Raw genomic sequence first — 16,006 nt, 5'->3', positions numbered from 1 at the left:
AATCAAATCCCAAATTGTGAAGAAATAGATCACACACCAAAATACTGAAACGTTCGAAAATGGAGTCTGTGTTTACATACCGGGTTACGTTTTACCCAATTAATGGTTGTTCAAATGTATAAGTGACTTTCCAACCTCGTGGGTTTTCTCCGGGTCCTCCGGTTTCCTCCCACTGATAAAGACCCCTACGCACAAGCGAATTATTGAAATAAAATTAAACCATATGTTGGTCCCGAAATGACCTAGTTTGTGTCGAGTGGACGTTAAACCCCATCTCTCTCTCTCTCTCTCTCTCTCTCTCTAAGTGACTTTGTAATTGGGACACCCAGGTACCACTATAACGCCAGCAAGGGTCTTATTATAGGGTTTTTCGGCAGCTCCACATGGGTTTGTTTACGTGGTTTCAGATATAACCAACGGTGGCATTTATTGAAGCAAATTTTAATTTCCAAATGTCTAAGTGATTATTGCCAATATTCATTAGTGCACGATACCATGGTTTTCTGGCCAACCTTAATGGCATTCTGAAATCCCAAGCTGCTTTATGACCAACACGCCTTGATGTTTCAAACTGTTTCGTCGTTTCTAGAAATCATAAAACCATTAGAGATCAGGGCATAGGCTATGATAAAGATGAAGGTGATACTTGATGTTGATCCTGGCAGTGATGATGCCCAGGCTTTGATGTTCATCCTCAACAACCCAGCCATAAAGATCATTGGTATAACTTGTGTTCGGGGTAATGTTGAGCTGGACAAAGTCTGTGTTAACATTCTGAGAATACTGAAAGTATGTGGTAGACTTGATGTAAGTATATATAAATTCAATAAAAACTAGTGTTTACAGAACGTTTGTTTCCTCCATACAGTGGAGGCTAATACATATAACACATCCGAAGGCATCTAACTGTCTAGGGTAGCCACGCCATGCATCCCCACTCCCGTTGGCACCCTTTGAGACAACCAACTAAATATGAAACTAGAACTGCGATATATCAAACTTTACAGAGCACACCTTTTTAGTTATATTAGATTTTATTGTAGTTTTTGGTAAAATTACGCCACTTCCGGTGCCGACAGGAAACTCTATCGGTAACAAAAAAAAATGATAATTGAGATAATGGAGCATATGAACTTTGTTTTATACCAATCGAACAATAAATAAGATTAAAATCTATGACCGAAAAACTGAATAAGCTAATAGAAAGACCACATTTTTGCTCAAGGCAGATGACTCTTTTATCTTGTGTAAAACACCACCAAAAAATATTCATTAAATAAAAACGATTTCTGTAAAAATTTTAATTTTCTAAATTTGGCGCCAAATATCTACGAAATTTGCCGAAAATCAAAAGTAGCGTAGCTATGTCCACTGTCTCCGGCTATGCCAAAATGCATCGAAAGTTAAAATTCGACGATTATTGTTAAAATTACTGCGATATTGTGAAAATGGTGACAGTTTTATGAAAATCGAATTATAATTGATACTTTTATGGACCAAAAACCTTGAAAAGTGACTAGTAGAAAATCGTCTATTTCTCTGGGACCGTACAAGTTAGAAACCATTTTGTGATATCTATATGACCGTATTCTTTTTATTTATCTGTTGATTTAAACTGAAAGTTAAAGTTTTCACAACGTAGTTAGTAATTATCAGTTGAAAAAAATATCGATTCTAAATTTTAAAAATACAGTTTTTGATAAAATGGCGCCACTTCCGGTGTCAATTTTGAATTCTAATCAATTTGATATAAAGCACATTTGTTTATGCATCAAGTGGTGTCACTTTTATGAAAGTCCAATAATAATTGACTCTTTTACTGGAAAAATAACACGAACAGTGACTCATGCAAAATTGCCTATTTCTCGGCAACTACTCATTTATTATTACAAACTAAATTTAACATACATTGTCTTCGTATGGATTAATACTACAAGTTTATGAAAATTACGAACAAATATTTTAAAATATGAAGACGCTAACTGGGTTATAAATAGCTTAATTTTACACCTTTTTTCACGTTTTAATCGAAATTGCCCGAATATGAAATCGAAATTAAAAAAAATCTGAGCTCAGGATTTTGTGCGCCTTTACAGGGCGCACCCTTTTAGATATATTAGATTTTGAGCAAAATAATATTTGCTTTCAAAAAGTGGTACCGAACTGTCCAAATTGTATTTTTTGGTAAAATTACGTCACGTCCGGTGCCGACAGGAAACTCTATCGGTAACAAACAAAAATTGAGACCACGGAGCATATCAATTTTGTTTTATACAAATCGAACAATAAATAATAAATCTAGGACAGAAAAACTAAATTAGCAATTGGCGGCTAACGCAAATTACCGCGACATTTTTTTTCACATTTTTGCTTAAGTAAGATGACTCTTTAATCCTGTGTAAAATACCATGAACAAATATTCATAAATAAAAACGTTTTTTGTAAAAATTTTAAATTTCTAAATTTGGCGCCTAATATCTACGAAGATTTGCCGAAAATCATGGCAATATTTTTCAAAACGACAATTTCGGTGATTTCGGACATTTCGCATCGTCGCAGAACGTTCACAATACCTTTATCCTCTAAGTCACACCCACTTTCCCAGTAAAACCGAAGACTTCGTAACGATGCGACGAATAGTTGCTGAGATCTAATCAAAATAAAAGAAGAAAAATAATAATAATAATAATAATAAAAATAATAATCCGAACAAAAACAATAGTGTTTCACACAAGCTACGCAGTGTGAAACCTTAACTAAAATATAAAAAATTCAAATATCTCCATCTTTTTATATGCGATTTATTTGAAATTATGCTGATTTATTACGAAATGCAGAGCCGGATTAAAATTATGTAGGCCCCAGAAAGATAGTTAAGTCTTATGAATTTTAATCAACTCACCCTCTAATTTGTGAGGCGATCACGTGGCTAAGTGGGTAAGACGCTGGCTCGCTAGCCTGGAGGTCGGGTGTTCGATCCCTGCATTGGCCGAGAAAGTTCATCCCGATTTTCCGGCGTGGTTTCCCCTTGTCAGTAATACAGGGCGGAGGGCCTGACAAGGACAGCTGTCTAGTCGTTCGGATGGGACGAAAAACCGAGGTCCCGTCTACACATTGGCGTGCACGTAAAAGATCCCTTGGCAGTTGGAATTCGATATAAGAGTAGGCCGTAGCGCCGCTGCCCGGGCAAAATTTCCCTCATAGCACACTGTATGGCGTATGCCCGTCTTCATTAGCCCAGGTTAGGAGCAGAACAGTAGGACGTTAAACCCCATTTCATTTCTAATTTGTGAAGACCTTCATGTCTGCAACCAGGACCTATTTTAAGGTTTTATTGGCAAAGCAGGGTTCCGATGTTTTGGTGTTCTGTGAAAATTTTCAGAATTTTGCCTCCCATAACACGATATCACGCTTACACTTTTGTAACCAAAATATAACAGGATTAATATATTTATATCTATAACCGCGTTTCAGTATCATTAGCAGTCTAAAGTCGATCCAAAGGCACCTGCACCTGACGATGTGGTGGTGGGAATACTTCAACAATACAAAATGTTTGAAACAGAAATCGAAATTGGTGGATGATCATAATGATAGCTCAGTTTGCCCGTATATCTTCTCTGATTCACAAGGCTACATAACATTTTTTCAAAGCACGGCTTTCAGATTTTCAAAGCACGGCTTTCAGATTTTCAAAACACGGCTTTTTTATCCAGAGGCATGCACATGTCTTCCGGCACGTTAAACTAGGCCCTGCCTGCAACCTCTAAGCCCTAAGGAAAGGTCGATGTATAGTATATGATGTATATAGTGGTGAGTAAGATATTAATCTTTACGATTCGACATAAAATGTGAACATTTAGGAGAATTGGTTTTAATTGTGGACCACTAATGTCGAAATGAAATGAAATGAAATGGGGTTTAACGTCCTACTGTTCTGCTCCTATACTGGGCTAATGAAGACGGGCATATGCCATACAGTGTGCTATGAGGGAAATTTTGCCCGGGCAGCGGCACTATCGCCTACTCTTATATCGAATTCCAACTGCCAAGGGATCTTTTACGTGCATTCCGATGTTTACACGGAACCTCGGTTTTTCGTCTCATCCGAAGGACTAGATAGCTGTCCTTGTCAGGCCCTCCGTCCTGCATCTCTGACAAGCGGAAACCACGTCGGAAAATCGGGATGAACTTTCTCGGCCAATGCAGGGATCGAACACCCGACCTCCAGGCTAGCGAGCCAGCGCCTTATCCACCTAATTACAGTGGCTCCCGGACCACTAATGTCACGAAGGTAAATAAAATGTTAACTAATATACAAATTCAAATATCCGATATGGAATAAGCTCTATTCATTAACCAGTGAAACATTTTATTTCTAGATTCCTGTATATAGAGGAGCACACCAATTCCTGATGGGTGGTACTACCAATGCTGCAGGTTTTCATGGTAATGACGGTCTAGGAGATGTAGATTGGCCTGAACATGCTGTGAACGCATTAACCAGAATGGCGAGAAAGCATTCGGGTAGGATTTTCTTTTGTACAGCTTCAAATTAGCATAGTTAAAAACCTAATATTTATGATAATAAACACTATATTGTATTCGTAACTGAACTGAGAAAAAATAACCAAGCTCAGAAGCACCAAGACCTAAATATTAGGGTTCTTCATCTCACCAATGTAAATGACATATATCAATTTCAAAACAATCAACGTCCGAATTTTATACCAAATAATACATTTTATGGGGGGGGGGGGGCTAATATAACCATTTGTATTTATTCTTATCTTTCAAGGCGACGTTTCACTGATTACATTGGGTCCCTTGACAAACATAGCTTTGGCAATTCGGATGGATTCATCATTTGGTGAACAATTTAAAGCAGTCTATATGATGGGTGGAAATTTCGAAGGTAATCGTTTAAAATTTTCTTACATTATTTTACGTTATGAATTGCGGCCTGTAGGCGACAAAAAGACACACAAAAATTGGGCGTGGCTCTGTCCCTGGGGATCGGTCATGCACTAAAAACAATAGGGGTCATCCTTAGGGTATTAGGAATAAGTATGCAGAGTTTCAAGACGACCCGTCAAAACACACACACACCCACACCTACACACTTACCTTATACACACAAACAGCGGTGATGGCATATTAGTTAAAGTTGCAATTTCATATTTTTAAGTTATATTTTTAAAATTTATTAAAATAAAGCCTTAAAATAGATAGTATCTATAAACAGTCCTACCTTGTTTAAGAATAATCCTATTAATCCTATAATTCACTATTTCCAGTTGAGAAATTGGCAAAAATATCATTTTTAACTTCAAATTCAAACGTTTGAAGATAGCTATTCCATGGGGGGGATAGAGGGAGGTAATTGTGTTATTATTTCCGGGGTCAAAGGATTTTTAAGTGGGAGAATAATACCTATGATCGTATAATAGTGAGTTGACAACCTATTGAGCAAAAGACATAGAAATAATTATGTTTTGACTTTCTTAGAAAATATGAAATTATCGCTTTAATACTTTCGCATTATGAATGTGGAAGTATAAAATAAATAGTGCCGTGCCACATTTTAATGAGAGAGCAGCTGACTAAACCCTGTCGAATATAATATTCAAGCATTTATAAAAATTTTATACAATATTTTGGCTTAGATAAAGCTCTGTACACACTGCCAACATTTTCGGTAACATTTTCGAAAACATCTCGGCAACACACCTGGGTAACAAAAATTTGACCCTGTATACACGACAACAGTTCCACAACATTGTGAGCAACTTCACAACCATTCCTTGCTGGTAGCTGCCATTTTGTCTACATCACTTGATTGGGTAAAACTCGTCAACATCATTAGCATCTTGGCAACAAAATCGACCTTGTATTTATTTCGGCAACATTTGGACAACATGTTGCTGAATGTTACCGAATGTTTCCGAATTGTACACACTATCAACTTTTTCACTAACATCACACCTGGTCAACATGTTACCGAAAATGTTGGCAGTGGCTACAGAGCTTACTGATGCTAACATAATTGGTCAACCTGAAATGGGGTATTCATGCGAAGTCGTGGGTCATGGTCTATAATAAAGTAATTTGAGACGATAATTATATATTTTGTTACGTCTAGAGTTATGGCCATTGTTTCACTTTCTTGACCCCTGTGAACGACAAAAGTTATCGTCCGATCTGTAAGAAATTTATATGCGTCATTTAAATTAGTGAAACGAATAAGCCTGTTGAATTTCAGCAGTTTCCGTTGTAGAGTTATGGCCCTTGTTGGACCTTGTAAATGCTTTGACAACAAGCATGAAATTTATATGTATCATTTAAATTAATGAAACGAAAAAGCCGATTGAATTTCAACAATATCCGCTAACTACTTCTAGAGTTATGGTCCATGTTTCACGTTGTTGGACCTTGTGGATGCTCGAACGACAAAAGTTATCATCATTTAAATTAAACGAACGAGTCTGTCGAATTTCAGCACAGTCCGTCAATTTAGCTGCTGTTGGCGTATTTTTCTAATTCGTTTCCGATAAACTAATTATACAGAAGGGTAGATATCTTAAATTTTATTTTCTTCTCCAGGAAAGGGCAATACGATCCGAGCAGCAGAATTCAACTTTTGTGTTGATCCTGAAGCAGCAGACATAGTTTTATTAAATATGTCGTGCAAAATATATATTGTTCCTTTAGAAACGTGCTTTAGATCCATTTTACCATGGGTAAGTAATTGAAATTATAACCGACCCAGTGTTAGTCTTTTAGAAGTGTGCGCTGAGCTTGATTTGAAACCCGCTTTTTGTTGGGCGGATTCAGGAGCGAACTAGTACATAGACGTCTCTTTTAAAATGCGTCTTTGGGCAGAATAGACAAACGAACAATGTCATGTGCATAACACTATAATATAGCTAGTTAGTTTAAGAAAGTCAAAACATAATTATTTCTATGTCTTTTGCTCAATAGGTTGTCAACTCACTATTAAACGATCATAGGTGTCACTCTCACACTTAAAACTCATTTACACCGGAAATAATAACACAATTACCTCCCTTGTCTTCTATTCTCCACCATACACTGGCTTTTTTCAAACGTTTGAATTTGAAGAGGAAAATGATATTTTTGCCAATTTCTCAACTGGCAATAGTGAATTATAGGATTGATAGGATTATTCTTTAACAAGGTAGGGCTGTTTTTAGATACCATCTATTTTAAGGCTTTATTTTAATAAATTTTAAACATATTATATAACATAAAAATATGAAATTGCAACTTTAATTACACTGTAAAAAATCAATTCTTAAATCAAGAAATATATACTCAATTAAGATTATAATTCATTAAATGGATATTTCTAATAATTTTCTTATATCTAGTTTTTGTGTTTGGTTTCCATTGAAATAAGATAACAGATTCTTATATTGCGCAGGAGAGGACGAAACCTATCGATATTCAGCATTTATAAGCCCACATAGAAATTTTATCATTGATGGACACAGATGAATTAGAGTTTTGATCTATATTATCTTAGAATTCCTTGATTATATGAGCTTCAGCAAAATCAAGAATTTCAATTTCATAAGATTTAAAATTACATGTATCATTAAAACAACCAGTGGAATATATTTGTATTTAAAAAAAACCAATGATTTTGATTAATTACATAAATATTCTGGGAGTGTTAAAAACGGGGCAAGAAATCTTAGTATTCAGTTATTTAATTGTTGCTCCCACCCGGACCTTCTGCTTTGAAAATATATCAGAAAATGCTGAGGCGAATTGTGCTCCGGCAACACAAACGAGTCCCAAAATACATTTTTATGAGTATAACAATTGTAAAATCAAACCAGACATTTAATGCCAAAGGTGTAGCTACCATACCCCTTTAGTATACGTTTAATATTGTTATTTGTAAAATGTATAAGGGTACAGTTTGATGTCTACTTTCGGCTTCACTGGTTTTCAGAAAATCTTACTGGTAGTTCCCGGTATAAAAAATCATGGCGTGGTTGTCATTTCCATGTGTGGACGGTTTCTTCGGTATTTGTTTGTGGATGTGATCCCAAACAACTTGAAAACCAGTGAATTTAGTGAGTTAAATGAATTTGTTAATGTGCGGTTAGATACGGACATCTAAACACATTCGGTAAACTGTTTTAGTATGTATATCGGTTGACTGTTAGAATTTCACTGTGTTTCATATTATGGGATTGAGCCCACCGGTTATTTTAATAAACATTGAACTTTGATTTGTCTTGACTTTAAATATACTGTGCAATTGGCACAAAAGGTTTTCAAATATTAGTCAATATAAGTACAGACACAGAGTACAGAAAAGTGTTCAAATTTGTATCCGAATATCCGTTTACTGTTATACTGTTCGCAAATATTTGGATACTTTAACTAGTCTATTCATCATCTGTCACTCTTATCGGTTCAACTATTCGTGTTATTTTGAAACGGTCGCTATCATCGGTTGTTTACCGTTTACAAAGATTTCCAGCAAATAATGCGTGAAATTGCCCACAAATATGAAATTGTTTTATTACTTTCATATAATTGTAAACATCCGAACTACACAAATGTTATAGCAAGGTTCCTACTAACTACTATACTGTGTATTTTACCGCCGATAACAGCTGGCCACTTACGTTGTCTATTCGAAAATCCAATGCTTGCAATCTGATTAAAATACAGATCTATATTTCGTTTCGTTTTTTATACTTTCGATGGCCTTCACTACATGAAGATCTGACAAGTTATAGTGGGAGTTCACGTCAGGGGCCAAAAGACCGACTTTTGACGTCAGACATTTGATTAACCAATCAGCATTGATGTTACTAGTAGATTACCCACAGTTCCGTGCAAAACACGCCTAAAGCTCGCCGTAACAGACCGTTTCATTGACTTATCCCTGACACCATTCGGAACACGAGTTAAATAACAACTCTTTCAGATCCAAGTGTAGTAAAGACAAGTAAAACGAAATTTTGAAAAATAAAAAAGAAACGAAATAGGATCTGTATTTTAACCAGATTTCAATGCTTGTGATCAGAAAAGACTGTGTTAGACCGTACCGACAAAGAAGCAAATCTGTACCCGGTGCAAATTATGTGACATTCCTATGCAAGGCTTTCGAACAAATTTTCAAAAGCTCTAGCCAGTTTGAGACAGTTGTCAAAAGTAGTAATACAGCTTGACAATTTGAACATTTTGAGCCGACCCCTGTCTTTGCAATGTCGGCATCTAATAATTCGGCTATGGTTTGTTTTTTTAAATATATAGAGAAAATAAAAAAAGTAGTTCCTTGTTGATTGACAAATCAAATTCATGCAAAGCGATATCTCCTAAGGAGATATCACTGTAGATTATGAAATTTATCACACAAGCGATATCTACTGTACAATGTATTTTTGGGTGATAAAAAAGAATCGATCTCTTCAAATAAATTCGTTTTCATTAATAAGAATTTAAAAAGCTTACAAAAATGTTATTTTTTTAAATTAAATTTAGACAACAATTTTAATCAAATTGTTAAGTGTAATAAAGATAGTTAGCCTCTCAATCTTCGCACGCAGCCATGGAAAGATCATGGAATGACGTTTTCTGATAAAAATTGTGACCTCTACAGTGTTCACAAGCTAAAAACGTAATTGCCGGACAAAATGGCTTCCCCTCATACGCAAATATTGTAAATATATGGTATATCAAGGTTTTGGACCCTCTAGAGAGAGGACACAATTTTGATCCGATTTTGATGAAACTTGAAATACATTTTTATAACCCAAAGATCTTGGTTCCTTTCAATATTCATGCATATCGGATCGTAACTTCCTGAATTATGGCCCTTGATTGTACGAAAAATCACTTCATTTTTTGAGCTTGTTCTCTGTCCATCTCTTGCAAAATGTGGGCGTATCTTGCATGGCAACCGCTTGTTTAAATTTAATGTGCTATTTTTCAAGATATTGTTACTTAAAATTAATCATAAAATAAAAAGATAATCTATAAAAAAAACAAATATTTTCTGAAATATTAAAATCATAAAATTTGGATGAATAATATTAAACATGCATTATGCAAGAGCAAAATCTGCTTATTACAAGTCTTTCTTTAGGCCTGAAATGTTATCTAAATTATCAATTAGACATTAATTAACTTATCCAGACCATAGACAACTCTAGCTGGCCTCGCTAGCCTGCGATCTTAAGTGGATTGTGAGCCGATTTACTGCACAATTTTCCTTCTCTATTAAACGATTAAATAGATAATCGAGACTATGCTGTTTATCGTACTGACTTTAGTAATGATGACCGAGGCTAGGCAGAAATTTCATTCGCTTAGTTTTCGGTTCATATTTGATCAATTTGAATGAAATTTTCAGCAAATTGCCTTTACGTTATCTAGTTTTTAACTATTATAGTGAGAACTGCCAACTCGTTATCGAATCTCCCATAATGTATCTTTAATTTTATTACTCACCAAACCAAGAAAGCAATCTACTTTTAAGATATCTTAAAGGTAGATTGCATTTCTTGGTTTGGTGAGTCATAGATCAGGGGCCTGTTTCACGGAATTTTAACTAAGATAAAATCCAAATTTTAGTAATTTGATTGGATAATATTAGATTGATTGTAGTGCTTAGCCAATCAAAATTGAAATATCTACTAAAATTTGGATTTTATCTTTAGTTAAAATTTCGCGAAACAGGCCCCTGATTTTAAAAATCATATGGGAACAATTTTCTTTGCAATCGTCAAGAAAATTATTGTTAATATAAGATTTTCAAAACTTAAATTAAGTTTTTCTTTCTTAGGAAAATATTTCAACTAGGTAATTTTTCTGGGTATAACTTATATGGTTGAAGTTCCTAAACACTATCATTGCAATCTATTTCAATATTTTATTTTTTCAGGATTTTTATGAAAAATGGACGAATATTGCTACATCTAAAGGAACATTTAACAAGAAGATAAGTCGCATCTCAGCCAATCAGATGTTAGCTGAAGTTACATTACGAACACCGGGGTACGCATCATGTGATCTATTCGCCATGATAGCTTTTATCCATAGCGATGTGGTTTTGGAATCTGCGGAAGCTTCTGCCTCCATTGAATTAAAAGGAGAACTGACCCGGGGTCAGATGGTGGTTGACTGGGACAACCGTTGGAGCAGCAGATTAAATGTCGTTATATATCAAACATTAGACGTAGAGAAAATAAAACACCACATGATGAATATGTTTAATTAAACATACATTATGCAAGAGCCAAATCTGCCTATTGCAGGTCTTTCTTTAGGCCTGAAATGTTATCTAAATTATTAATTATACATTAATTAACTTATCCAGACCATACCCAACTCTCGATGTCATCGCTGGCCTGCGATGTTTATTGGATTAGGTTCCGATTTGCTGTTCGACTTCCATTAATTATTTAATCATGAAAATGATAATCGAGGTTAGGCCGAAAATTCAATCGCTAAAACCTCGGTTCAGAGTGGATCAATTTGACTGAAATTTTCAGCAAATTGCCTTTACATTATCTAGTTTTTAACTATTATAGTGGGAACTGCCAGCTCTTTATCTAATCTCCCATAATGCATCTTTAAGTCATTTGTATGAATATTTTCTCGCCATGGACAGTGGCGTGCAGAATTTTGGTGATGCCCGGGGCCAACTCCCTGATTGTATGCACCAAGATTCAAGTATTGGGCCTAGTACTCAGAGATGTGAGACAGGGGGCATTTTTAATTCTTTTCGTTTTTTATAGTTCAAAATTTCGTTTTACTTGTCTTTACTACACTAGGATCTGAAAGAGTGAGTGTTATATACTCTTCAAAAAAAGTAGGGGTATTGAAATGCAATTATGGCCCCTTATAGTACGAAAATCGCTTTTTCAGCTTGTTCTCTGCCCATCTCTTGCAACATGTGGGCGTATCTTGCATGGCAACTGCTTGTTTATTCAAATTATCTAACGTATCTTGTACAAAGTTAACAGCGATAATTTCAAATTTCAAAAAACTTAATGTTACTCTTTGATTGGATGCTCATCAGAAATGGATGACCGTTGTATCCCACTTATTTATGGTCATTTATGTAATTATCCTTAGTAAACAGTTAAGTGTCTCTTGTACTTATCCTAGGCATAAATGTTTTTGTGAGTCTGTCGGAAGGAAGAGTGTTGGACTATCATTAGTTGTGCTATGTTGTGTGCACTTTAATACTAATATTTTGCAATTCAATTAAATATGGTTTAACCATTTAATCCCTATGTAGCTTACTACTTCTCTGATGTTTTCTTAACATGTATGGCTTCCCTTTTGTTTGGTTTAATAGTATGTTTACCCCTATTATCAGTCCTTTATTATTCCATTGATGTACCCTCACCTAGCCAATCATATCATGTATGGTTTCTCATGATTGGTTGTCCAATTAAAATTATTTACCCCTATAATTACCTATCAGTGGTCTCACTAATCCTTCATATGTATATTGCCTTTGATCATGTTGTTTTTATTCCTTTGATCTTGTTGTTGTCATGCATGGTTTCTGAATTGTTATTGCTTGTCTATATATAATTGCTCTACACATTTGTTACTGTACTTGCTTGAAAACGTTGAGAGAATACTCTTCGAAACGTCGCCCAAATAAATCAGTAATTGTTCTTCCATAAGTATGTGTTATAGTTTATTGCTCTATCCAGTTACTAAATGCCTCTAAAAGATCGATGACCGAGGTCGTCGCCCTCTCACCCGTTGCACTCTACTACCCATGGAGACACACCCAGATGACGACGCGACTGCCATGTTGAGATTTTGGCGCGCAAGGGCATGAAATTATCATCTTCAAGGTTGTTTAGCTTTAACCATTATATATTATTCTGTAAGTAGCCTAAGTATTTTAGATTAAGACCATGTGCAGTAGTAAAGCTACATTATCGAGTTGTTAATACGGTCCCCGTGCAGGCAATATATGTGACCGGTGACAGCCAAATGAGTCACTTGGGGTCAAAAAATAATACTTACAAAACACCCAATTTATACACTAAATTAATTAAATATTTAAATTTGTTTGGATTACTCCAATAATAGACAAGTTAAAGCATCGGATTTCGCAAAAAACGGTTTTTTAAATCAAGCTCTGGTAGCTATTTTACATCGTAGCTTTAAATGAGCATGCCCGACTTCCGACTCTTTTTGGCTGTCACCAGTCACATATTACTTTCAACATTGACCAATCTAATTAAAATACACATCTATATTTCGTTTCGTTTTTTATACTTTCGATGGCCTACACTACATACACCTTAAAGATGGTAACTGGCAGACAAAATGGCCGCCCCTCGTACTCAAATAACGTAAAAATATGGCATATCAAAGTTGTGGACACTCTAGAGGTGACAATTTTCTTCTGATTTTGATGAAACTTGAAATGTAAGTTTATATCCCAAGGATCTCGGTTCCTTTCGATATTCGCGCATATCGGACCGTAACTTCCCGAATTATGGCCCCTGGCTGTACGAAACATCGCGGTTTTAGCTTGTGGACCCAATAGAGGTCATAATTTTTTATCCGATTTAAAAAATAACGTTTGAATATATCACCGTTACACCCTAAGGACGGCTGAGTTCGAATTTCGTAAGAAAAATCGGACCAAAACTGACAGACAATATGGCCGCCCCTCATACTCAAATAGCATAAAAATATGGTATATCAATGTTGTGGACCCTCTAGAGGTCACAATTTTCTTCTGATTTTGATGAAACTTGAAATGTAAGTTTATAACCCAAAGATCTTGGTTCCTGTTGATATTCGAGTATATCGGATCTTAAATTCCTGAATTATGGCCCCTGATTGTACGAAAAATCGCGATTTTCGCTTCAGGTCCCTCTAGAGGTCACAATTAGGCTATTACCCGATTTATAAAAACTTTCAAATATATCACTGTTACACCGTAATTTTGGCTGAGTTCGAATTTCGTGAAAATCGGACTAAAACTGCCGGATAAAATGGCCGTCCCTCGTTCGCAAATAGAGTGTAACTTAACATCTGGTATATCAAAGTTGTGTACCCTAAGAGGTCACAATTTTGATCCGATTTTGATGAAACTTGAAATACAAATGTACATGTTTATAACCCCAAAATATTGGTTCCTTTCGATATTCGCGCGCATCAGATCATAACTTCCTGAATTATGGCCCCTGATTGTACGAAAAGTCGCGTTTTTAGCTTGTGATCCCTCTAGAGGTCACAATTATTATCCGATTTTAAAAAAAACGTTCGAATATATCACCGTTACGCCCTAATTTTGATTGAGTTCAGATTTTAAAAACCGTTTAAATATATCACCATCCCACCATAATGAATGTTGAATTTGAATTTCGGGAAAATCCAAATGAAACTGCCCGACAAAATGTCCAATCTTTGTACGCAAAAGGTTGTGGACCCTCTAGAGGTCACAATTTTTATCCGATTTTGATGAAACTTAAAACATATCTTTATATCCCAAAGATCTCAGTCCCTTTTGATATTTGCGCATTTCAGACCATAACTTTCTGGATTATTGCCCCTGATTGTACAAAATATTCCGTTTGTTTTTAGCTTGTTCTCTATCCATCTCTTGCAAAATGTGGGCGTATCCTGCTTGGCAGCCGCTGGTTAACTTATGGAATAACTTGCACTGCCAAAAATCACGAGTTACTCACGTCATCCAGAACGCGGGTTATATAACAACTCTTCCAGATCCTAGTGTGGTACAGACAAAACGAAATTTTGAACTATAAAAAACGAAACGAAATAGGATTTGTGTTTTAATCAGATTGGATTAACAAATTACTTCAGCCATACATACGGTAATGCGAAAGAGGATTTTGTGTGGGCTGCAGCATTTACTGCCTAATTTTCTGATTCCAACTGATTGAAAAGTAGGACGTTACATTCATTCAATGAAATTCCAACTGATAAGGGTTCATTTATTTGCCCGCCAGTGTGTTTGCTAGTTGCGATTGTCTCTAATTATACCGTGAGGTGTGTATGCTAGGTGCATAACATTTAATATTCAAACCTTTGTGGAATTTTTGGATGACATAGTTTATGTGGGCGTATGTTTCATCACCTGGCAACTGATTAATTAATCTTTGTGTGAATGCAGTCAAATGGAACTTTTGCCCAGGGGCGTACATAACGATTTACACAATCCCACCCCACAATGAATGTCAACAAAATACCGGCTATAACATTAAAGGGATAATAACACTCTTGCTGGCTTGAAAGCTCCAGAAAATAAATAATATCCCTATCTTAGTACTAGATGTTTAAGTGTCCTACCTGTTGTGTAAATTATCCATTCCACTTATTTTACTTGTCCAGAGGGTTCGAAAATATTTTTAAATCGAAGTTTCATTTGAAAAGGTTTACGTTAGACGTTTCAAACCATTATGTTGAATTTTTCAAACTGTTTAAATAAGGTGTGTTAAGATGAAATTTGTATCATCAATTAATTGAAATATTCTAAAATAGTACAATTTGTTGACCAGAATAAAGATTGGGACATATTACTGAGTTACACCAAGAGTGGTATTGAGCCTTTAAGTGTCCCGGTAGAACATAGACGGTATTGTATAATTATATAGTTGTTTGCCGATCGTTGTCTCGCTGGAAAGCAGTTTTATTTAAGTTGACATAAAGTTTATGTCATATATGATTGTGCCTATAACACTGAGCAACCTGAGAAAATTTTGAAAAATTGAGTCAATATCTTGGCATTTGAGGTCATTGCTGGGAGAAATTCTTGTGGACGAGGGGGCCAGAAATGTGAGTCAATTAGACAAAAACTCGAGATCTGCCCCTGTCAATTCCGCCTGTTTTGCAAGAGTTGACGACCCACACATAACTAGGCAGTTCAGTATAACCGTGAATATGATAGTGCTGAGACAGTATAAGACAACAGAGGAGTGGAAGAATGATGTTATTATGGAATCGAGCGCCGCAG

The sequence above is a fragment of the Patella vulgata genome, chromosome 5 (genome assembly GCF_932274485.2).
Source record: "Patella vulgata chromosome 5, xgPatVulg1.2, whole genome shotgun sequence".
Classification (NCBI taxonomy): domain Eukaryota; kingdom Metazoa; phylum Mollusca; class Gastropoda; family Patellidae; genus Patella; species Patella vulgata.
This window is presented reverse-complemented; position numbering follows the sequence as displayed.